Raw genomic sequence first — 23814 nt, forward strand, 5'->3', positions numbered from 1 at the left:
ATGGGAAGGAAGAGTCCTACTTGCCTTTTTCTTGAATTAGTAAAAGTGTTTTTGAGTTTTTAAGGATGGTGAACAAAGAACAGTGCAGTCTCTCTATGATGTAAATAAAATTTCATAAATGTTAAAAATACAAAATTAAACAAAAAAGTGATAATTTTGAAGAGGATGAAAGTGAAAGTGAAGTAGCTCAGTTGTGTCCAACTCTTTGCGACCCCATGGACTGTAACCCACCAGACTCTTCAGTCCATGGAATTTTCCAGGCAAGGGTACTGGAGTGGGTTGCTATTTCCTTCTCCAGGAGATCTTCCCGACCCAGGGATTGAACCCGGGTATCCCATGTTGCAGGCAGACGCTTTACTGTCTGAGTCACCAGGGAAGATATTTGTATGCATATCATATATAAACAAACTGTTACATATCTTATTACATTTTTCCTAGAAATATTGACCAAATCATGGAATTTTGTCTTTTGTTTGCTACAAAGAAATGATCAAACCATAGCAATCAAAAAATAGAATAAAAATTATAGAATATAATAAAATATTTTACAATAAAATATGCAATATGGTACACATATATTCATGCATACGTAGTAAAAGATTTTTTACACACTCTTATGAACCAATACTGAAGAAGATTATCCCATAACAAAGGCACAAAGCTAGTTCAGTATAGACTAGACCTCTTATGCAAAAGTACAAAAATAATTAAAACACAAATTTTAAATAAGAAATATTTTTGTTTTTCAGACAGATAAGCAAATGTAACTATTTTGTTTGATCAAAAAGAAGTTAGGAATCAAGATCCCAATAAAATATAAAAATATAACTCAAAGCTTCCATGGGAGAATCTCAAGAAATTTAAATTTTTTCCCTCTGGCTTTATTGTGACATAATTTACAGTTAATATGGTGTAAATTTAAAGTCAACAACATGTTTATTTGATGCATTTATATAGTTCAATATGGCTACAATTTAGCACTAGCTAACAGGGAGGCCTGGTGTGCTACAATTCATGGGGTTGCAAAGAGTCGGACATGACTGAGCGACTGAACTGAACTGAACATTTTCATGTTACATAATTATCATTCCCTTTTCTGAGGTGAGAATATTTAAGGCCCACTCTCTTAGCAACTTTCAAGTACAGAATATTATTAAAGACTATTAAGAAAACGTATCTGGTTCAGAGAATACTTTGGCCCCCTGATGTGAAGAACTGACTCATTGGAAAAGACCCTCCTGCTTAGAAAGATTGAACGCAGGAGGAGAAGGAAATGTCAGAGCATGAGGTTGGTGTATGGTATCACTGACGTGATGGACATGAGTTTGAGCAATCTCCTGGAGTTGATGAGGGACAGGGAAGCCTGGTGTGCTGCAGCCTATGGGGTAGCAAAGAGTTGGACATGACTGAGCGACTGAACTTGAATTTACAGACAAATAGTCTGATTTAGATAAATAAGATGCTGTGAGTTACTGAATTGCTAAGTGTGCTGAGTCTAAAGACTTCTAGGGCTCATATATAAAAGCAACTTGCCAGTCCAGGTTCGATGCACGATACTGGATGCTTGGGGCTAGTGCACTGGGACGACCCAGAGGGATGGTATGGGGAGGGAGGAGGGAGGAGGGTTCAGGATCGGGAACACATGTATACCTGTGGCGGATTCATTTTGATATTTGGCAAAACTAATACAATTTGTAAAGTTTAAAAATAAAATAAAATTTAAAATAAAAAAAAAGCAACTTAACTGATGAGAACAGAGCAGGATCCTAAACTCTTCCACGTGATAAGGGAGCCTCTGAATTAATTCAGATGAATGATGAATTCAAATCATTTTATTACACTGAGCCTCCTGGAAACCACCATAAGTTTAATTTTAATACATGCCTTAGACAAGTATAGTGAATAAAAGCATAAGTACATGCTTACATAAAACCACATGTATATGCACAAACACATGTAGACACTAGGAAATTTATTCTAATAGTTGGGAATAATGATAATCATTTGAATCATTTTATATATGCTATTCTTTCTCACTTGACTCTCTTTACTTGTCCTTAGGGTGTCCTAACTCATTCTAAGGTATGGTGCTATTTACTTAATTATATTTGTAATTCATCTCTTCCCCTCAAGAAAGGCAGATATTTTCCCCCTTTGGGTGCTAAAGTATATATAACACATAGAAGTATGACCAGCCCTTGGAAGGCAATTTCTAAATATGTGCTAAACATTTCCATACTTTTTATTCTTTTTAGAGACACACAGAGAACAGTTTGAAGCCCATCACCTAAATTATATGATTCATATTGTACACAAGACTTAAGAGAAAGAATTGCATATTCTTTTCCATGTACTTTGTAGGGCATGTTTTACATCTTTGTTCCTCAAACTGTAGATCAAGGGATTTTAGCATAGGGATAATGAGAGTGTAAAATATAGATGCCATTTTATCTGTGTCAAATGAATGGTGGGACTCTGGTTGCACATACATGAATATTAAAGCCCCATAGAACACTGTGACCACTGTCAGGTGAGACCCACAGGTAGAAAAAGCCTTTTGCCTGCCTTCAGCAGAGCTCATCCTGAGAATGGATGCAAGAATAAGAAGGTAAGACACGAGAACTATCAGAAGAGAGAAAATCAAATTAAAACCTGCTGAGATAAGAATAATCAGTCCAATTTCTCTTGCATTTGAGCAGAGCAAAGATAACAAGGGAAGACTGTCACAGTAGAAATGTCTGATGACATTATAGCCACAGAATGATGAGTCAAATATCTTTACAGTGATAAGAAGAGACTCAAATATGCTATAGAAATATGGCATTGCCACCAGCACTTGACATACCCTTTGCGACATGACCACTGGGTAGAGCAGAGGGTTACAGATGGCCACATAGCGGTCATAGGACATTGCTGCCAGAATAAAAAGCTCACTAATAATGAACACGAGAAAGAAAGTGAGCTGTGTGGCACAAAAGTAATAGGAGATTTTATTTTGATCTGCCACAAAATTTACTAACATTTTGGGGCCCACGGTTGTTGAATAACCAAGATCAGTGAAAGCCAGGTGCCTGAGAAAGAAGTACATGGGTGTCTGCAGCCTGGAGTCCACCTTAGTGAGGATGACCATGCCAAAGTTGCCCACCACAGAGATCACGTAGATGATGAGGAAGAGCCCAAACAGTGGAGCCTGCAGCTCAGGGCAGTCTATGATTCCCATAAGGATGAATTCACTCAGCACTGTTCCATTGTGTGGTTCCATCCAGGTTTATGAGGAAACCTATTCTGGGTAGACACAGCAGCAGAGTCAATAGATTTTGTGTAAAATATCTTCTTAGATGTGTTAGTATGCAGAACTGGTAAGTAATATAAATTTAAATGTCCAGTTTAGCATATTTAAATGTAAGTCCATCTGTCACACATTAAAGTATACATAAATAGAGACAGAAGGAGATATGAAGGTAGATCAGCTATTCTCAGTTAGAGTGATTTTACTCCCCCAAAGAATATTTTTCCACTGTCTGGAGACATTTTGGCTGTCATAACTGACAGTTGAAATGCTATTGGCTTGTAATATTTATAGGCCAATTAAAGCGTTCAATATCTTAACATATCATATACGCAACCTGTAACAATATTGAGCCAGTAGTCACAATAATATCCGAGTTGACAAGCACTATAGTATAGGTATAGAAACAAAGACAATTAGAGATACATAAATATATATAACAAAGCAAAACCGAGAAGCTAAACAATCATAAAATTAGGTATTATAATAATTATCATACTATTCCTTAAAGTTCTATCTTTATTCTTTATAAGATATAATCACAGAATGACATTTTAAAAATGCATCTATCCTAGGATATAGTTCAGTTCAGTTCAGTTGCTCAGTTGTGTCCGACTCTTTGAGACCTCATGGACTGCAGCATACCAGGCTTTCCTGTCCATCACCAACTCCTGGAGTTTACTCAAATTCATGCCCATTGAGTTGGTGATGCCATCCAGCCATCTCATCCTCTGTTGTCCCCTTCTCCTTCCACCTTCAGTCTTTCCCAGCATCAAGGTCTTTTCAAATGAGGCAGTTCTTTGCATCGGCTGGCCAAAGTATTGGAGTTTCAACTTCAAGATCAATCCTTTCAATGAATATTTGGGAGTGATTTCCTTTAGGATGGACTGGTTGGATCTCCTTGCAGTGCAAGGGACCCTCAAGGGTCTTCCCCAACACCACAGCTCAAAAGCACCAATTCTTTGGCACGCAGCTTTCTTTATGGTCCAACTCTCATATCCATACATGACTACTAGAAAAACCATAGCCTTGACTAGATGGGCCTTTGTTGGCAAAGTAATGTCTCGTCTTTTTAATATGCTGTCTAAGATATAATGCCTATGCTAATTATACAATAAATTCCCAAACCAAAAGTTCCCAAAATTCATATAACCCACTACTCAAACATAGTCTGTGAATGATATTTTTCCTTCAGGTGGTACTGACTCAAATTTAGCACACCTGACAGGTATGAATAAGTGTATGAATAAGAAATGCATAATGGACCACAGTGGGAATTAAATTTGTTCACATGGTGAGTCATACCAGAACATGCCTGACTATGTATAGGACATGTATGTCCATGTATGGAACATATATGTCTATAAATACAGTTTCTGCAGTGCCTTCATTTATGGTGAGAAGAGGGCAGCAGAGGATGGTGTGGCTAGATAGCATCACCAACTCAGTGAACATGAATTTGAGCAAACTCCAAGAGATAGTGAAGGAAAGGGAAGCATAGCATGCTTCAGTCCATGGGGTCACAAAGAGTCAGACAGGATTTAGTGACTGAACAACAACAAAGGGTTAATCTGGGTCAATAGTGTAAATTATCTAAAACTCTTTGTTACCATATATAATGGGAAACAGTGTGCACAGTTTTGAGGAAAGATACATGAAGAGTCAATAATTCAGTGAGTCTATCTTACCTGGAAATAGTTCTCAAATGTCAAATACATAGCTTTTTTTTTTTTTTTTTTTTTTTAATGTTTATTTGTTTCTAATAGTGATAGCAACTTACCTGAAAGAGATTTTCTTCACCATATAAACATATTCTCTGGACTGTTGTTTTATGTCTCTGTCACGGCTATAGTGATGGGTAAGTGAGGAATTGGTCAAGTAGGATGTAATACATAAAATTTATTTCAGTCCCCACCCCACCCCCTATCCTATAACTAAATGTAGAATCTATGTCATAGAATTAAAGTGGAACTTGGCAAATGTCACTGAAATATTGTGGATATTGGTAGCATATTGTACAACATGCAATATTATTTTTACCTGTAATGAAGTTTCTGTGTTGACTTCTTGTATTTCTTACATGGCTTTGAGAACAATATATGGATTCCCTTAGCTTTGAGACTCTCCCTGAGGAGATGACAAGCACTTTGTTGATTAGCCCTAATGCCTAGGAGAATGCAACAAAATGTCTGGAGGTCTTTCAATAATTGTCAAGGACAATTTGTATTCACCAGTGAGTAAATTTAATACTTATTTAACTCTTATTTTTCACTCTTAGTTAACTTCCCACTTTTAGCATGTGGGGCTTTTGATTCAAATGATGTATTAATACATTTAGGAAAGGCCCATTTCTACAATGGTCTGCTCAAAGGGGTTAATTGTCAAATTCAAGGGTAGAGAAATGTCAAAATTCATTTTTAATATATCATTTTTTAATTAAAAGGATTTAAAATTACACATTAGGTAAATGTGACATGTTATTTCCTTGATTTAGTTGGTTTTGCTGTTTTTCTTCACTTCTGAGGCAGACATTAGTTGCTCATTTTTCTCATTTCATAGTTAGTTGCCATCTTCATTTATTTCATTCCATCCAACTCAAATTCCTACTCCAATTTTCTTTCCCATCTATGAATATTTTATACTATGAGCTCAGTATGTCTTATAATGTGTTCAGATCTTTGATTTCTTTAACCAGCATACTTTTCAACATATATATCCTGCACATTTTCTGAGTTTATTATTTCATTACCCTTTGTATTGTAAATGGCACATGTATATATATATATATATATATACATGTGTGTTTACATAATCAGTTGTATCTGACAACTTTTGACCATATGGATTGTAGCCCACCTCTGTCCTGGCGAGAATACTGGAGTGGGTTGCCATTTCCTCCTCCAGGGGATCTTCCCAACCCAGTGATCAAACCTATGTTTCCTGTGTCTCCTGTATTGCAGGCAGATTCTTTACCACTGTGCCACCTGGAAAGTCAAAAATATGCATATTTTGGTTCCTGCATGTCATGTATTACATCAATATATTCATATATATATATATATATATATATATGCATTGACAAGATATTTGCTTGTTGAGTTTGTATCCTTTTATCTTGCTGAATTCACAATTGTGAGGGGATTCCTGAGCTCACATTTATGACAGAGTTCCTTGAGGTTTTCTGTTAGAAAACAGGTCCTTTGCAGTTATGAGAGAATCTAATTTCTTTCTTTTTCCACATTGTATGCCTTGTATGACATTTTTTATTAAATTCTGACATTTCTTGTTTGATCTGCTTTGTGCAACCATAAATGAATCTTCATTTTAGAATGTTTTTGCAACTAAAATTTAGATTATCTTATCTTTTAAGTCTGGCGTCCTTTACTCTGCCTAATAACTTTGAGAGTTGTCATATTTTTGTGGGTACCAACAATTTATTACTCTTTACAGCAGCATGGAATTCACTTGTCACGATTTACTTATTCATCCTCAGTGGAGGAACATTTAGATTGTTTCCAAGGTCAGACTAATATAAATAAAGCTTCTATTAACATTTGCATAGAAAAAAATCTGCTGCTCTTTCTCTTGGGTAAGTACAAGGCAGTGAAATAGATAAATATTATGTTAGAGTTTAGATGTATTTAAAATTTTAAGACAATTTTTTTTTTTTTTATTTTTATTGAAGCATAATTTACTTACAATGCTATGTTAGTTTTGGGTGTATAGCAAAGTGATTCAATCATATGTAAACATTTTTTTTTTCATCTTTTTTTCCCTTAAAGGCTATTACAAAACATTGAATATAGTTTTCTGTACTATAAAATAGGTACTTATGGCTATCTATTTTATATATAGTGTGTGTTTATGTCAATCCCAGACTCCTAAACTGCTCCCTTTTCCCTCACTCAGGTAGCCATTAGTTTCACTTCTATGTCTGAGGGTCTATCTGCATTATATATAGAGTTTCAATTGCAACACTTTCTTTCATGTTCCACATATAAGTGATATCAAACAACATTTGTCTTTCTCAGCCTGGCTTATTTCACTGAATATGATTGTCTCTAGATCCATCTATGTTGCTGCAAATGCCATTATTTCATCCACTGTTACTCATTTTTATGGCTGAGCATTATTACATTCTATAAATATACCACATTTTTTATCTGTTAGAGGACAAATAGGTTGCCTTCATGTTTTCACTATTGTAGATAGAGCTGAAATGAACACTGGGGTGTATCTTTTTAAATTATTGTTTTCTGTGGTTATATGACCAGGAATGGGATAACAGGATCATGTGAAAATTTTCACAGAACTAGAACAAGAAAATTTTAACTTTGTATAATAAAAAAGACTCTGAGGTGGTCTTAAGATGGTGGAGGAATAGGACGGGGAGTCTATTTTCTCCCCCACAAATTCATCAAAAGAACATTTGAGCGCTGGCAAATTCCACAAAACAACTTCTGAATGCTGGCAGAGGACATCAGGCACCCAGAAAAGCAACCCATTGTCTTCAAAAGGAGGTAGGACAAAATATAAAAGATAAAAAGAGAGACAAAAGAGGTAGGGATGGAGATCCATCCCAGGAAAGGAGTCTTAAAAAAGAGAGAAGTCATCCCAGTGCACCAGCCCCGAGCATCCTGTATCATGCATCGAACCTAAACTGATGATTCTTTTCACATATGATATTATACATGTTTCATTGGTATGGAGAGGGAGGTGGAAGGGGGGTTCAGGAGGGGGAACACGTGTACACCCATGGCGGATTCATGTTGATGTATGGCAAAAGCAATACAATATTGTAAAATAATTAGCCTCCAATTAAAATAAATAAATGTATATTTAAAAAAAAAAGAGAGAGAGAGAGAGAAGTTTCCAAACACCAGGAAACACTCTCTCCACCAGGTCTGTGGTGAACATTAGGATCTCAGAGGGCAAAATAACTGGGAGGAAAAATAAATAATTAAAACCCACAGATTACGTGCCCAACAGCAATTCCCAGCGGCGCAACATCCCTGATGCTTGCATCCCCCACTAGCAAGCGGGGGAGGGATAGCGAGGAGCCAGAGGCAGTGCTTAGGATAAGGACCAAGCCTGAATGTCCTGAGGACAATCTGAGGGAACCAGTTTGAGATAGCAAACCAGACTGTGGGATAACTATCCCGTGCTCCAGCAAAAAGCCCTAACCACCACCAGTCAGGCTCACAGAACAAAGGACTGAGCAGAGCTAGCCAGCTGCAGACTGGCCTATCCCCCACTAGAGACAGGCAGGCAAGGGCAGCCAGAGCCAGAAGGGGACAATCGTGGCTCCAGAAAGTCATCCTATACCAAACTGCAAGAAGACCTTGTTGCTAACCAAGGCTTCTTGGGATGTTGGATGGTCAACATCTGACAGGAGGGTTGTAGCCAGAGATCAACTTCCCAGAAGAGAGAAGTTGTGCCCACTGTACACCCAGAAAACCGAGCAGCTGGAACCAGGGAGGGGATAAGTCACAACCTTCAACGGGGGGAGACTATGTGTGCCAAGGACCTGGTCACCTGAGCTGCTAGGACCTGGGATGGGCACAAAACGCAGGCCCAGCCAAGTCTGCACCTTTGTGGAGTAACCGAGAACCTGAACCTGAGTAGCTTACACCTGGGAAGTGCATGCAAACCAGGACCTGCATCAGACAGTTCCCGGCAGAGCAACCTAGAGTCTCAGCAGTGTAGACTGGGAAAGCACACACGCCATGAGTGGGGGCAAACCCAGTGTGGCTGAATCACTGTGAACACACACCAGTGATATTTAGTTGCAGTGTTCCTCCCTCCACAAAGCATGACTGAACAAGCGAGCCTAAAAAAGAGTGACCACCACCGTGCCCCTTGTGTCAGGGCAGAAATTAGGCATTGAAGAGACCAGCAGACTGAAGAAACTAACATAAATAGAGGGAACCGCTTTGGAAGTGACAGGTGAAATAGATTAAAACCCTGTAGTTAGCACCGACTACATAGGAAGGGGCCAAAGACCATGAGAAGTACAAGCCAGACCAAGGAACTATCTGCAAATGAACTGACCCCACACTGTCCGCAACAGCTCCAAAGAAAGTCTTAGATATAGTTTTACTATTATCATTTTCTTAATTAAAATTTATTTTATTTTATTTGTTATTTTTAAGTCCCCATTACTCCTTTAATTTTCATTTTTATAACCTTCTATTACTTTGCAAAAATAAAAAAAGAAAAGAAAGACCCTATTTTTAAAACAAACTCCATATATATACATATATATATTTATAATTTCTGTCACTTTTTGGGGTTTTTTGTTTGTTTTTGGGGGGTTGTTTTGTTTTTGTTTCTGTTTTTAATATTGTATTTTTGAGAATCTAACCTCTACTCAAGATTTTTAATCTTTGCTTTTTGGTATTTGTTATCAACTTTGTACCTTTAAGGGTACAAATCTTCAGTACTGATTTTTACTTGGGAGCGAGATCACTGGCCTGATTGCTCTCTCCCCCTTTTGACTCTCCTTTTTCTCCACCAGGTAGCCTCTATCTCCCCCCTCCCCCTTTTCTTCTCTACCCAACTCTGTGAATCTCTTTGTGTGTTCTGGGCTGTGGAGAACACTTAGGGAACTGATGACTGGCTGGATCTGTCTCTCTCCTTTTGATTCCCCCCTTTATCCTCCTGGCCACCTCTGTCTCCTTCCTCCCTCTTTTCTTCTCTGTGTAACTCCGTGGACAACTCTGAGGGATCCAGACTGTGAGAGCACATAAGGAAGTGATTACTGGCTAGCTTGCTCTCTCCCATTTTGATTCCCCCTCTTCTCCTCCTGGTCACCTCTATTTTCATCCACCCTCTTCTCTTCTCCATGTAACTCTGTGTACCTCTCCGGGTGTCCCTCACTGTGGAGAAACTTTTCATCATTAACCTAGATGTTTGATCATCGGTGCTGTATAGATGGAGAAGTCTTGAGGATACTGTAAGAATAAGACTGTAACCAGAGGCAGGAGTCTTAAGTCCAAATCCTGAGAATATCAGAGAACTCCTGAATCTAGGGAACGTTAATCAATAGGAGCTCATAAAATGCCTCCATACCTACACTGAAACCAAGTACTACCCAAGGGCCAAAAAGCTCCAGAGCAAGACATACCAAGCAAATTCTCCAGAAACCTAGGAACATAACCCTGAGCCTCAATATGCAGGCTGCCCAAAGTCACACCAAACCCACTGACATCTCAAAACTTATTACTGAACACTTCCTTGCTCTCCAGAAAGAAGAAATCCAGCACCACCCACCAGAACACCGACACAAGCTTCCCTAACCAGAAAACCTTGACACGCCACCCATCCAACCCCACCCACAGCCAGAAACCTCCATAATAAAGGGAACCACTAGCTGCCAGAATACAGAAAGGCCACCCCAAACACAGCAATATAAACAAGATGAAAAGGCAGAGAAATACCCAGCAGGTAAAGGAACAGGATAAATGCCCAACAAACCAAACAAAAGAGGTAGAGATAGGAAATCTACCTGATAAAGAATTCCAAATAATGATAGTGAAAATGATCCAAAATCTTGAAAACAAAATGGAATCACAGATAAATAGCCTGGAGAAAAGGATCAAGAAGATGCAATAAAGGTTTAACAAGGACCTAGAAGAAACAAAAGAGTCAATATATAATGAATAATGCAACAAATTAGATCAAAAACACTCTGGAGGGAAACAACAGTAGAATAACAGAGGCAGAAGATAGGATAAGTGAGGTAGAAGATAGAATGGTAGAAATAAATGAATCAGAGAGGAAAAAAGAATTAGAAGAAACAAGGACAACCCAGAGACCTCTGGGACAATGTTAAATGCCCCAACATTTGAATCATAGGAGTCCCAAAAGAAGAAGACAAAAAGAAAGACCATGAGAAAATACTTGAGGAGATAATAGTTGAAAACTTCCATAAAATGGGGAAGGAAATAACCACCCAAGTCCAAGAAATCCAGAGAGTCCCAAACAGGATAAACCCAAGACAAAACACCCCAAGACATGTATTAATCAAATAAACAAAGATCAAACACAAAGAACAAATATTAAAAGCAGCAAGGGATAGACAACAAATAGCACACAAGGGGATTCCAAAAGGTTAACAGCTGGTCTTTCAAAAGAAACTCTTCAGGCCAGAAGGGAATGGCAGAACATACTTAAAGTGATGAAAGAAATAACCTACCGCCCAGATTACTGTACCCAGCAAGGATCTCATTCAAATATGAAGGAGAAATCAAAAGCTTTACAGACAAGCAAAAGATCAGAAAATTCAGCACCACCAAACCAGCTCTCCAACAAATGCTAAGGGATTGTCTCTAGACAGGAAACTCAGAAAGAATATATAAAATCAAACCCAAAACAATAAAGTAAATGGCAACGAGATCATACTTATCAATAATTACCATAAACGTAAATGGGTTGAATGCCCCAAAGTGAAAGTGAAGTCGCTCAGTCGTGTCCAACTCTTTGCTACCCCATGGACTGTGGCCTTCCATGGGATTTTCCAGGCAATAGTACTGGAGTGGATTGCCATTTCCTTCTCCAGGGGATCTTCCCAACTCAGGGACTGAACCTGGGTCTCCTGCATTGTAGACAGATGCTTGAATGCCCCAACCAAAAGACAAAGACTGGCTGAATGGATACAAAAACAAAACCCCTATATATGTTGTCTACAAGAGACCCATCTTGAAATGAGGAACACATACAGACTGAAAGTGAAGGACTGGAAAAAGATATTCCATGCAAACAGAGACCAAAAGAAAGCAGGAGCAGCAATTCTTATATCAGATAAAATAGACTTTAAAACAAAGGCTGTGAAAAGAGACAAAGATGGACACTATATAATGATCAAAGGATCAATCCAAGAAGAAGATACAACAATTATAAATATTTATGCACCGAACATAGTGAGTGAGTGAAGTCGCTCAGTCGTGTCCAACATTTGTGACCCCATGGACTGTAGCCCACCAGGCTCCTCCGCCCATGGGATTCCCCAGAAAAGAATACTGGAGTGGGTTGCCATTTCCTTCTCCAGGGGATCTTCCCGACTCAGGGATAAAAGCCAGGTCTCCCACATTACAGGCAGACTCTTTAACCTCTGAGCCACCAGGGAAGCACTGCAGGAAGCTAACACCTAAGACAAATGCTAGGGAGTATGAAAGGGGAAATTAACAGTAACACAATAACAGTGGGAGACTTTAATATCCCACTCACATCTACAGATAGATCAACTAAACAGAAAATTAACAAGGAAACACAAACTTTAAATGATACAATAGACCAGTTAGACCTAATTGATATCTATAGGACATTTCACCCCAAAACAATGAATTTCACCTTTTTCTCAAGCACACATGGAACCTTCTCCAGGATAGACCACCTCCTGGGCCATAAATCTAGCATTGGTAAATTAAAAAAAAAAATTTTGAAATCATTCCAAGCATCTTTTCTGACTACAATGCAGTAAGATTAGATCTCAATTACAGGAGAAAAACTATTAAAAATCCCAACATATGGAGGCTGAACAACATGCTGCTGAATAACCAACAAATCACAGAAGAAATAAAAAAAAAAATTAAAATATGCATAGAAATGAATGAAAATGAAAACACAACAACCCAAAACCTATGGGACACTGTAAAAGCAGTACTAAGGGGAAAGTTCATAGCAATACAGGCATACCTCAAGAAACAATTTCAGAAAAATAAAAGACCAATCAAAAAGTGCCTTCTGCTCCAGCAATCCCACTGCTGGGCATACACACTGAGGAAACCGGAAGGGAAAGAGACACGTGTACCCCAATGTTCATCTCAGCACTGTTTATAATAGCCAGGACATGGAAGCAACCTAGATGCCCATCAGCAGATGAATGGATAAGAAAGCTGTGGTACATATAAACAATGGAGTATTACTCAGCCATGAAAAAGAATGCATTTGAATCAGTTCTAATGAGATGGATGAAACTGGAACCTATTATACAGAGTGAAGTAAGCCAGAAAGAAAAACACCAATACAGTATACTAACACATATATATGGAATTTAGAAAGATGGTAACAATAACCCTGTATACAAGACAGCAAAAGAGACACTGATGTATAGATCAGTCTTATGGACTCTGTGGGAGAGGGAGAGGGTGGGGAGATTTGGGAGAATAGCAGTGAAACATGTATAATATCATGTATGAAACGAGTCGCCAGTCCAGGTTCAATGCACGATACTGGATGCTTGGGGCTGGTGCACTTGGATGACCCAGAGGGAGGGTATGGGGAGGGAGGAGGGAGGAGGGTTCAGGATGGGGAACAGAGGTATACATGTGGCGGATTCATTTCGATATTTGGCAAAACTAATACAATATTATAAAGTTTAAAAATAAAATAAAATTTAAAAAAAATTTAAAAAAAAGTGGGCCAAAGAACTAATGAGACATTTCTCCAAAGAAGACATACAGATGGATAACAAACACATGAAAAGATGCTCAACATCACTCATTATCAGAGAAATGCAAATCAAAACCACAGTGAGGTACCATTTCACACCAGTCAGAATGGCTGCTATCCAAAAGTCTGCAAGCAATAAATGCTGGAGAGGGTGTGCAGAAAAGGGAACCCTTTTACACTGTTGGTGGGAATGCAAACTAGTACAGCCACTATGGAGAACACTGTGGAGATTCCTTTAACAATTGGAAATAGAACTGCCATATGACCCAGAAATCCCATTGCTGGGCATACACACTGAGGAAACCAGAATCGAAAGAGACATGTGTACCCCAATGTTCATCTCAGCACTGTTTATAATAGCCAGGACATGGAAGCAACCTAGATGTCCATCAGCACAGGAATGGATAAGAAACTTGTGGTACATATACACAATGGAATATTACTTAGCCATTAAAAAGAATACATTTGAATCAGTTCTAATGAGGTGGATGAAACTGGAGCCTATTATACAGGGCCAGAAATAAAAACACCAATGCAGTATACTAATGCATATATATGGAATTTAGAAAGAAGGTAATGATAACCCTGTATGTGAGACAGCAAAAGAGACACAAATGTATTGAACAGTCTTTTGGACTCTGCGGGAGAGGGCGAAGGTGGGATGATTTGGGGGAATGGCATTGAAACATGTAAAATATCATGTGTGAAACGAATCACCAGTCCTGGTTTATTGCATGATACAGGGTTCTTGGGGCTGGTGCACTGGGATGACCCAGAGGGATGGGATGGGGATGGAGGTGGGAGGGGTGTTCAGGATGGGGAGCACATGTACACTCATGGCAGATTCAAGTCAATGTATGGCAAAGCCAATACAATATTGTAAAGTCAAATAAATAAATTAATTAATTTAAGAAAAGAAATTAAGGGGGAAAAAAAGACTCTGGATAAACATAGTAACCCTGAGAAAGAAAAAAGGAAACTGAAGGAATCATAGTATCAGTCTTCAGAACATACTACAAAAACTACAGTAATAAAACAGTATGGTACAGACACAAAACCAGAAATATAGATCAAAGGAAAAGGATAGAAAACACAGAAGTAAACCTACATAGAATAGGGAGAAAACAGTTTCTTCATTAAATGCTGCTGTGAAAATTCGACAGGTGCATGTAAAAAAATTAAAATAAAATTAGAGCATTCTTTAACACAATACACAAAAATAAACTCAAATAGTCTTAAACACCTAAATGTAAGGCTGGATACTATACGACCATTAATGGAAAACATAGGCAGAACACTCATTGACAAATAAGTACAGCGATATCTTTTTGGATTCATCTAGATAACAGAAATAAAAATAATGAAAATAAAATGAACATTAACAAATGGGACCTAAAACTTTCAAAAACTTTTGCCCAAAAAATGAAACCATAGCCAAACAGAAAGACAACATACAGAATGTGGAGAAAATATTTGCAAACAACACAACCAACAAAGGATTAATCTCCAAACCACACAAACAGCTTATAAGTTGTGTGTGTGTGTGTGTGTGTGTGTGAAGTTGCTTTAGCTGTGTCCAACTCTCTGCAACTCTATGGACTATAGTCCACCAGGTTCCTCTGTCCATAAGATCTCCAGGTAAGAATCCTGGAGTCAGTTCATTCACTCAGTCATGTCCGACTGTTTGTGACCCATGGACTACAGCATGCCAGGCTTCCCTGTCCATCACCAACTCCCAGAGCTTGCTCAAACTCATGTTCATTGAGTAGGTGATGCCATCCAACCATCTCATCCTCTGTCATCCCCTTCTCCTCCCACGTTCAATCTTTCCCAGCATCAGGGTCTTTTCCAAAGAGTCAATTCTTTGCATCAGATGGCCAAAGTATTGGAGCTTCAGTTTCAGCATCAGTCCTTCCAATGAATATTCAGGACTGATTTTCTAGGGCTTCCCAAGGAAACCAGCTTGGGCTTCCCTGTGGCTCACCTGATAAAGAATCTGCCTGCATTTCAAGAGACCTATGCTTGATCCCTGTATTGGGAAGTCCAGTATTCTGCCCTAGAGAATTCCATGGACTCTCTCTGTATATATATACCAATATAAATGGGAAGAAGATCTAAATAGACATTTCTCAAAAAAGATATACACATGGCCAGTGGGCACATAAAATCATGCTCAACTTTGCTAATTATTAGAAAAAAGCAAATCAAAACTAGAATGAGATACCATCTCACACACAGTCATCATTAAATACCTACAAACAATAAATGCTGAAGAGGGTGTGGAGAAAAGAGAACCCTTCCACATTGTTGATAGAAATGAATTTGGTATGGTCAATACAAATAACAGTATGGCGGTTCCTCAAAAAACTGAAAATAGAGCTACTATATGCTGCTGCAGAAAAAAAAAATGAATCTTAAATGTATTTAAAATATTTATACCATTTTAGTTTCTACTAACAATGTATAAGTTTAGGTTCCTCCAAATACTCACAAACTACTAGATATTCTAGCTGATATATAGTGTTATCTACTTAAAATCTAAATTGAAAGTATTCAATATGTAATGACACTGAGCTACTTTTTATGGTATGTAGCATTTCCGGATTTTTACATTTTTATGTTCTATGGAAAATAGGATATTTTCTGATACATTATGTATCAACTTAATAATGTGATTAAGTTTTAAATGAATGTAAAATATCCAAATCTGTAACTCAGTATTTTTGTTTTGTTTTGTTTTATAATCTGAGGGATAATCAAATGTATTCTAACATGTATTCTAGGAGTGGGATATTAGGTTATGTTTATTCAGTTTACCTTCTCAAATCCATGTGCTGTTAGCATTCCTGTGTATTTCTGCTCATTACACATAATCTCAGATGCACACATTTTTATGTTTATATATGAGTAGATGAGACATATAAATACACATTTATTAATAATTTAAAATGACATATGAAGTATAAGTAATAATTATCCTCACTTGACTATTCTTATAAATTATTTTTATGCAAATTAGATTTGTTCATTGATTATTTTATTTCCTGATGATGTACATAGAAGACAATCCAGTATCTCTATGATGCAAATAAATCTATTGAATGTTAAAAAGTAATTGAAGCAAGCAAAAAAGAAATTAGGAAAGTTAAAGAGAGTTATGTAAGAAGTATATTCAAAGGACATGACAGACTTATAGATTACAGAATATTGCACTACACTTTCACCATTCAAATCATAGAATCATCTCATGCTGCTTTTTCAAAGTAAGATCATCAAATGCATATAGTCATACAATATCTCTTAATCAAAACATGATACACATTTTAACCAATTTGTGGAAAGTGAGCCAAATGAAAGAGAGGCAAGACCCTTATTTGTCATAGAGTAGACTTCATATGTAAGGAGACAAAAACAACTAGAATATGTTTATTTATTAATGTGTTCAGAGCACTCAGTTTTACTGGTGCCCAGAAGTCAATCTCTAAATATATGATGAAATCATTTATCCTTGCATTTCCCTCTGAGAAAACTCATAACAAATTTCAATGTTCATAGCCTCATTCAAGGAACCACATAGCAAAATGAACTTAAGATATTATATAGTTTTTTCCATAGTCTATGAACAGCATATTTTACATCTTTGTTCCTCAAGCTGTAGATCAAGGGATTTAACATGGGGGTAATTAGTTTGTAAAATATAGATGCCACTTTATCAGCATCAAAGGAATGGCTGGACTCTGGTTGAACATACATAAATATCAAAGTCCCATAGAACACTGTAGCCATGGTCAAGTGGGATCCACATGTAGAGAAAGCCCTGTGCCTTCCTTCATCAGAGTTCATCCTGAGAATAGCTGTAAGAATAAGCAGGTAAGACACGAGAACTAGTAGCAGATATGAAATTAAATTAAAAACTGCAAAGATCAGAATAATCAGTTCAATTTCATGTGTATTTGAACAAACCAAAGATATCAAAGGGAGACAGTCACAGTAGAAATGTCTGATGACATTGTAGCCACAGAAGGATAAATTAAACATTTTTATAGTGATTAGAAGAGACACAAATGTGCTATAGACATAGGAGATTGCCACCAGCATCCAGCACGCCCTTTTTGACATGATGACTGTGTAGAGAAGATGGTTACAGATGTCCACACAGCAGTCATAGGACATTGCTGCCAGAATAAAAAGCTCACTAATAATGAATATAATGTAGAAAGCTCCCTGAATGGCATAAAAATTGTAGAAGATTTTATTTTGATCCACAAGAAAATTTACCAACATTTTGGGTCCCACAGTTGTTGAATAACCAAGATCAGTAAAAGCCAGGTGCCTGAGAAAGAAGTACATAGATGTCTGTAGCCTGGAGTCCACCTTAGTAAGGATGACCATGCCCAAGTTGTCCACTACTTAGGTCACGTAGATGATGAGGAAGAGTCCAAACAATGGAGCCTGCAGCTCAGGGCAGCCTGTGATTCCCATGAGGATGAATTCACTCAGCAATGTTCAATTGAGCTTTTCCATCAAGGTTTCCATCAAGATGGGGATACCAGGCCACTTGATCTGCCTTTTGAGAAATCTATATGCAGGTCAGGAAGCAACAGTTAGAATTGGACATGGAACAACAGACTGGTTCCAAATTGCAAAAGGAGTACATCAAGGCTGTATATGGTCACCCTGATTATTTAACTTATATGCAGAGTACATCATGAGAAACGCTGGACTGGAAGAAACACAAGCTGGAATCAAGATTGCCAGGAGAAATATCAATAATCTCACCACCCTTATGGCAGAAAGTGAAGAGGAACTCAAAAGCCTCTTGATGAAAGTGAAAGTGGAGAGTGAAAAAGTTGGCTTAAAGCTCAACATTCAGAAAACGAAGATCATGGCATCTGGTCCCACCACTTCATTGGAAATAGAGGCAGAAACAGTGGAAACAGTGGCAGACTTTATTTTTCTGGGCTCCAAAGTCATTGCAGACGGTGACTGCAGCCATGAAATTAAAAGATGCTTACGCCTTGGAAGGAAAGTTATGACCAACCTAGGTAGCATATTCAAAAGCAGAGACATTAATTTGCCAACAAAGTTTCGTCTAGTCAAGGCTGTGGTTTTCCCTGTGGTAACATATGGGTATAAGAGTTGGACTGTGAAAAAGGATGATCAGATCAGATCAGTCGCTCAGTCGTGTCCGACTCTTTGCGATCCCATGAAACGCAGCACACCAGGCCTCCCTGTCAAACACCAACTCCCGGAGTTCACTCAGACTCACGTCCATCGAGTCAGTAATGCCATCCAGCCATGTGATCCTTAGTCGTCCCCTTCTACTCTTGCCCCCAATCCCTCCCAGCATCAGAGTCTTTTCCAATGAGTCAACTCTTTGCATGAGGTGGCCAAAGTACTGGAGTTTCAGTTTTAGCATCATTACTTTCAAAGAAATCCCAGGGCTCCTTCAGAATGGACTGGTTGGATTTCCTTGCAGTCCAAGGGACTATCAAGAGTCTTCTCCAACACCACAGTTCAAAAGCATCAATTCTTTGGTGCACAGCCTTTTTCACAGTCCAACTCTCACATCCATACATGACCACAGGATAAACCATACCCTTGATTAGACGGACCTTTGTTGGCAAAATAATGTCTCTGCTTTTCAATATGCTATCTAGGTTGGTCATAACTTTTGTTCCAAGGAGTAAGCGTCTTTTAATTTCATGGCTGCAGTCACCATCTGCAATGACTTTGGAGCCCAGAAAAATAAAGTCTGACACTGTTTCCACTGTTTCCGCCTCTATTTCCCATGAAGTGATGGAACCAGATGCCATGATCTTCGTTTTCTGAATGTTGAGCTTTAAGCCAACTTTTTCACTCTCCGCTTTTACTTTCATTAAGAGGCTTTTGAGTTCCTCTTCACTTTCTGCCATAAGGGTTGTGTCATCTGCATATCTGAGGTTATTGATATTTCTCCCGGCAATTTTGATTCCAGCTTGTGTTTCTTCCAGTCCAGTGTTTCTCATGATTTACTCTGCATATAAGTTAAATAAACAGGGTGACAATATACAGCCTTGACCTACTCCTTTTCCTATTTGGAACCAGTCTGTTGTTCCATGTCCAGTTCTAACTGTTGCATCCTGACCTGCATACAAATTTCTCAAGAGGCAGATCAGGTGGTCTTGTACTGCAATCTCTTTCAGAATTTTACACAGTTTATTGTGATCCACACACTCAAAGGCTTTGGCATCGTCAATAAAGCAGAAATAGATGTTTTTCTGGAACTCTCTTAATTTTTTGACGATCCAACGGATGTTGGCAATTTGATCTCTGGTTCCTCTGCCTTTTCTAAAACCAGCTTGAATATCAGGAAGTTCACAGTTCACATATTGCTGAAGCCTGGCTTGGAGAATTTTGAGCATTACTTTACTAGTGTGAGATGAGTGCAATTGTGCGGTAGTTTGAGCATTCTTTGGCATTGCCTTTCTTTGGGATTGGAATGAAAACTGATATTTTCCAGTCCTGTGGCCACTGCTGAGTTTTCCAAATTTGCTGGCATATTGAGTGCAGCACTTTCACAGCATCATCTTTCAGGATTTGAAAGAGCTCAACTGGAATTACATCACCTCCACTAGCTTTGTTCATAGTGATGCTTTCTAAGGCCCACTTGACTTTACATTCCAGGATGTCTGGCTCTAGGTCAGTGATCACACCATCATGATTATTGGGTCATGAAAATCTTTTTTGTACAGTTTTTCTGTGTATTCTTGCCATCTCTTCTTAGTATCTTCTGCTTCTGTTAGGTTCATATTATTTCTGTCCTTTATCGAGCTCATCTTTGCATGAAATGTTACTTTGGTATCTCTGATTTTCTTGAAGAGATCTCTAGTCTTTCCCATTCTGTTGTTTTCCTCTATTTCTTTGCATTGATCGCTGAAGAAGACTTTCTTATCTCTTCTTGCTATTCTTTGGAACTCTGCATTCAGATGTTTATATCTTTCTTTTTCTTGTTTGCTTTTTGCTTCTCTTCTTTCCTCAGCTATTTGTAAGGCCTCCTCAGACAGCCATTTTGCTTTTTTGCATTTATTTTCCATGGGGATGGTCTTGATCCCTGTCTCCTGTATAATGTCACGAATCTTATTCCATAGTTCATCAGGCACTCTATCTATCAGATCTAAGCCCTTAAATCTACTTCTCACTTCCACTGTATAATCATAATGGATTTGATTTAGGTCATACCTGAATGGTCTAGTGGTTTTCCCTACTGTCTTCAATTTAAATCTGAATTTGGCAATAAGGAATTCATGGTCTGAGCCACAGTCAGCTCCCGGTCTTGTTTTTGCTGACTGTATAGAGCTTCTCCATCTTTGGCTACAAAGAATATAATCAATCTGATTTCGGTGTTGACCATCTAGTGATGTCCATGTATAGCGTCTTCTCTTATGTTGTTGGAAGAGGGTGTTTGTTATGACCAGTGCATTTTCTTGGCAAAACTCTATTAGTCTTTGCCCTGCTTCATTCTGTATTCCAAGGCCAAATTTGCCTGTTACTCCAAGTGTTTCTTGACTTCCTACTTTTGCATTCCAGTCCCCTATAATGAAAAGGACATCTTTTTTGGGTGTTAGTTCTAAAAGGTCTTGTACATCTTCATAGAACTGTTTAACTTCAGCTTCTTCAGTGTTACTGGTTGGGGCATAGACTTGGATTACTCTGATATTGAATAGTTTGCGTTGGAAACAAACAGAGATCAATCTGTCATTTTTGAGATTGCATCCAAGTACTGTATTTCGGACTCTTTTGTTGACCATGATGGCTACTCCATTTCTCCTGAGGGATTCCTGCCCGCAGTAGTAGATATAATGGTCATCTGAGTTAAATTCACCTATTCCAGTCCATTTCAGTTCACTGATTCCTAGAATGTTGACATTCACTCTTTGCATCTTTTGTTTGACCACTTCTAATTTGCCTTGATTCATGGACCTGACATTCCAGTTTCCTATGCAATATTTACAGCATCAGACCTTGCTTCTATCTCCAGTCACATCCACAGCTGGGTATTGTTTTTGCTTTGCCTCCATCCCTTCATTCTTTCTGGAGTTATTTCTCCACTGATCTCCAGTAGCATATTGGGCACCTACTGACCTGGGGAGTTCCTCTTTCAGTATCCTATCATTTTGCCTTTTCATACTGTTCATGGGGTTCTTAAGGCAAGAATACTGAAGAAGGCTGAGTGCCAAAGAATTGATGCTTTTGAGTTGTGGTGTTGGAGAAGACTCTTTTGCGTCCCTTGGACTGCAAGGAGATTCAACCAGTCCATTATGAAGAAGATCAGCCCTGGGATTTCTTTGGAAGGAATGATGCTGAAGCTGAAACTCCAGTACTTTGGCCCCCTCATGCGAAGAGTTGACTCGTTGGAAAAGACTCTTATGCTGGCAGGGATTTGGGACAGGAGGAGAAGGGGACGACAGAGGATGACATGGCTGGATGGCATCACTACTCATTGGATGTGAGTCTGATTGAACTCTGGGAGTTGGTGATGGACAGGGAGGCCTGGCCTGTTACGATTCATGGGATCGCAAAGAGTCAGACATGACTGAGCAACTGAACTGAACTGAACTGAGATTTCATATGTAAACAGAAAAAAACAACTAGAATATGTTCATTTATTAATGTGTTCAGAGCACTCAGTTTAACTGGTGCACAGAAGTCAATCTCTAAATATATGTTGAAATCATTTATCCTTGCATTTCCCTCTGAGAAAACTCATAACAAATTTCAGTGTTCATAGCCTCATTCAAGGAACCACATAGCAAAATGAACTTAAGAGAAGATGTTATATAGTTTTTTCCATAGTCTATTACCAGAATATTTTACATCTATTTTCCTCAAGCTGTAGATCAAGGGATTTAACCTGGGGGTAATTAGTATGTAAAATATGGATGTCACTTTATTACCATCAAAGCAATGGCTGGACTCTGGTTGAACATACATAAATATCAAAGTCCCATAGAACACTGTAACCACGGTCAAGTGGGATCCACATGTAGAGAAAGCCCTGTGCCTTCCTTCATCAGAGTTCATCCTGAGAATAGCTGTAAGAATAAGCAGGTAAGACACAAGAACTATTAGCAGAGATGAAATTAAATTAAAAACTGCAAAGATCAGAAAAATCAGTTCAATTTCATGTATATTTGAACAAACCAAAGTTATCAAAGGGAGAAAGTCACAGTAGAAATGTCTGATGACATTGTAGCCACAGAAGAATAAATTAAACATTTTTTATAGTGATTAGAAGAGACACAAATGTGCTATAGACATAGGAGATTGCCACCAACATCGAGTATGCCCTTTTTGACATGATGACTGTGTAGAGAAGAGGGTTACAGATGGCCACATAGTGCTCATAGGACATTGCTGCCAGAATAAAAAGCTCACTAATAATGAACATAATGTAGAAAGCTCCCTGAATGGCACAAAAATTGTAGAAGATTTTATTTTGATCCACAAGAAAATTTACCAACATTTTGGGTCCCACAGTTGTTGAATAACCGAGATCATAAGAGCCAAGTGCCTGAGAAAGAAGTACATAGATGTCTGTAGCCTGGAGTCCACCTTAGTGAGGATGACCATGCCCAAGTTGCCCACCACTGAGGTCACATAGATGATGAAGAAGAGCCCAAAAAGTGGATCCTGCAGCTCAGGGTGGTCTGTGATTCCCATGAGGATGAATTCACTCAGTACTGTTCTATTGAGCTTTTCCATCAAGGTTTATCAGAAAACCTATTCCCTATAAAGATATCAGCATAGTCAGTAGTTATCATATAGTATCATCTGGTAGGGTTTAGTACCCAAAGCTAGTACAAATATGACAAATTTGAATTTCTAATTCATGGTATTTTAAAATAATCCTAACTGTCACACTAAATACACATAACAATGATAGATAGATTATAGATAATCAGTGATGATAGAGATAGGGATGGCAATAGAAATAAATCAGTGGTTTTTCAACTGGTGAAAAGCTGTCCTCCAAATAACCTTGATAATCTTTTGAGAGATTTGGATGCAGGAATTGCAGATATTGGAGGGAG

The 23814-nt window shown here is 38.3% G+C and overlaps 3 pseudogenes across 1 annotated transcript; all 3 read right to left on the reverse strand.

The window, feature by feature from the left end:
• Nucleotides 1–2319: 2319 nt before the first annotated feature.
• LOC147358691 (olfactory receptor 8K3-like) lies at nucleotides 2320–3279 on the reverse strand (annotated as a pseudogene). The gene has a single exon (XR_015141700.1). The product of XR_015141700.1 is annotated as an olfactory receptor 8K3-like (transcript).
• A 14023-nt stretch (nucleotides 3280–17302) lies between these two features.
• Nucleotides 17303–18277, reverse strand: LOC147358692 (olfactory receptor 8K3-like; annotated as a pseudogene).
• A 4266-nt stretch (nucleotides 18278–22543) lies between these two features.
• On the reverse strand, nucleotides 22544–23485 carry LOC147358693 (olfactory receptor 8K3-like; annotated as a pseudogene).
• Between the last annotated feature and the right edge of the window lie 329 nt (nucleotides 23486–23814).

This window comes from Bos grunniens, chromosome 15, assembly GCF_055505025.1.
Source record: "Bos grunniens cultivar Pamir isolate PY7600 chromosome 15, Bosgru_T2T1.0, whole genome shotgun sequence".
In the NCBI taxonomy this organism is placed as follows: domain Eukaryota; kingdom Metazoa; phylum Chordata; class Mammalia; order Artiodactyla; family Bovidae; genus Bos; species Bos grunniens.